This window comes from Paroedura picta, chromosome 1 (genome assembly GCF_049243985.1).
Source record: "Paroedura picta isolate Pp20150507F chromosome 1, Ppicta_v3.0, whole genome shotgun sequence".
In the NCBI taxonomy this organism is placed as follows: Eukaryota; Metazoa; Chordata; class Lepidosauria; order Squamata; family Gekkonidae; genus Paroedura; species Paroedura picta.
This window is the reverse complement of record NC_135369.1, coordinates 104,425,425-104,427,749: the sequence shown is the minus strand read 5'-3', so window position 1 is coordinate 104,427,749 and position 2,325 is coordinate 104,425,425.

Sequence of the window (2,325 nt, the reverse complement as noted above, 5' to 3'; positions counted from 1 at the left end):
AATGTTTGGGGTTGTCTTGTGGAAGTTGGATGTATTACCTTAATAAATGTTAGCTTTGTACAATTGTGCAGCAACCCCCGCCCAAAAAAAACAACAACTTCAAAGCTATAATTTGGAGGGCAGGGAAGGGAATATCTGGGGGAGTTCACCTGTGATTTTGATGTTTCTAGCTTGCACAGGACCTGTTCTATACACTCCTGAACCTCCTGAACGTTTGTCTGTTAAAATGACAGGTGGTTTTGACAAGTGCAGATTCAGGAGGTTCAAGCAGGTATAGAGCAGATCTTGTGCAAGCTAGAGACCCCAAACCCAAGTTGTCTCTCTTCTACCTGTCCACCAAATCTGGTGAGGATTAACTTTATGGGGTCAGTTATGATGTCTCCCAAAGAATTCTCACCACACTTGGAGGGCAGGTAGAGGTGAGTCATCTAGAAATCCCCTGCAGGTATGGTGTTTCTAGCATTCTACCGCCTCATGAATTGAACCAGTTTGCAAGGTGGCTAACCATGAACCAAATCAAACCACATTTTTGGGTCTGTGCCCATCCTTATAGGACACCCTGGTTCTTGAATATTGCTGTGTGAACTCACAAGATGAAATTCAGCAGCCTATTTAATAAGTAGTGTAACTCAGAAGGTCTCCGTATAAAGCTTAAACTAAATGTTCCAGCTTTTACAAAATCATAGGAACACGACTGAATAGATAGGGAAGTCGCAGGGGTCAGCACACCCGGAGGGCAATGGATGAGCCTCACCCTGACCCATTATGCACGGGGGTTTTAGCGCACATTTGGGGTGGAATGGCGGCGACTAAAATCACGGATAACGCACGGAGCCGGCTGCAACCGGCTGCAGCTTCGGTGCATGCCGCCGAAAAAGCCGCGTCAGTGAAACGCGGAAGAAAGCGCAGCTTCCGGGTGAGCGGGGCGCAACCAGAAGCGGCGCCCGGATCGGCGTGTGCATAATCGGTTACTCTGGGTTTTGCCGCCGTCACGCCCCGCCCCGTGCATAACCGGTATGCGTCGCGTCTTCCCCCTCCGCATTTTCCATGTGACCCGAAATCGCCGTTTCGGCGGCCGTGCATAATGGGCCCCTGGGAGAACCACCTTCTTGACCATGGTGTCTCCCCTGCCAGGTGACATGAGATGCGAGAGTAAATCAGTCTCCTGAAAGAAGGCAGTTTCTTGATCATTCCTTGGGTGAGCACAGCATTTTTACAAACAATACTGTCTGAAACCTCTTGTGTGCCATTTGTTGATGGGGGGGGGGGGATTGCTGTAACCAGTATTAAACGGATAATTCCCAGTTCCATCATGACTGTGTTTATAAATCATGGAGGTCACACTTTTTTTCCTGAGGGAGGCTTTGTTGTAAGACCATGTTTCCACCCTCCCCCATCCCACCCTACCCCATTGCACTTTTAATAAAGTCAATTTTGGAAAAGAAAAAAAAAAGAAATCATAGGTACTAGGTTTTTGTTCCTGCATTATCTGCACAATATTATAGTTTTTGTCCACAGTGACAAATAAGAAGTGTGTGTGTGGGGGGGGGGGGGCTGAACTGGATTGTACTATTTTCTGATTGCCTCCTTGGTTTGCAGTGGGGAATTTGCCCCTGGAGGAGATGTAGGAAGAAGGCCAAGAGGAGAAATATGAATGCCCTGTTTTGCTCTGCTTTTAACCACTGAAATCAGAACCACCTTCCAGTAACTTGCATTTTACTTGCAAATAAACAACCACTGTCAAGGTCTTGTCCTCTTCTTCCCACCAAAATGGTTAGGGCTAAAGAATTTCAAGCCCACCACCACTCACTACACAAAAGTAAAGACATTGAGAAGAGCTAAATAAATTTGAACTAACAATAATCTCATTTCAGAATACCAGGACTGTAAATACACTTTACATGTTTAGAGTGCTTTTCCCTTACTATACATTAACCACACAGATCTACCTGATGTTATGAGATAATTTTTAAGTTGGAGGAAATGATATACATTCAGGCATAATTTAGGCACTTTCTCCTTTTAGCAATTTCAATACTGATCAATTGCTATTTCTTACCACCCACTCCCATCTTTCTCAGTGCAGTTTTGAGATATATCCAACATTCTTATGCCTTAACAGCTCTCTTGAAAGAATAATGTAAATACACTAATTGAGGGCCAGTGGTGTGGAGTTTTGTGGAATGGTTAGCATGTCAAACTAGGCTTTAGGGGGCACAGGTTCAAATGCCCACTCAGCTCTAGATTCTGTTGGATGACCTTGGACCTAACTTCTTTAGGATGCTTTAGGATGCTTTGGGCTGATCCTGCGTTGAGCAGGGGGTT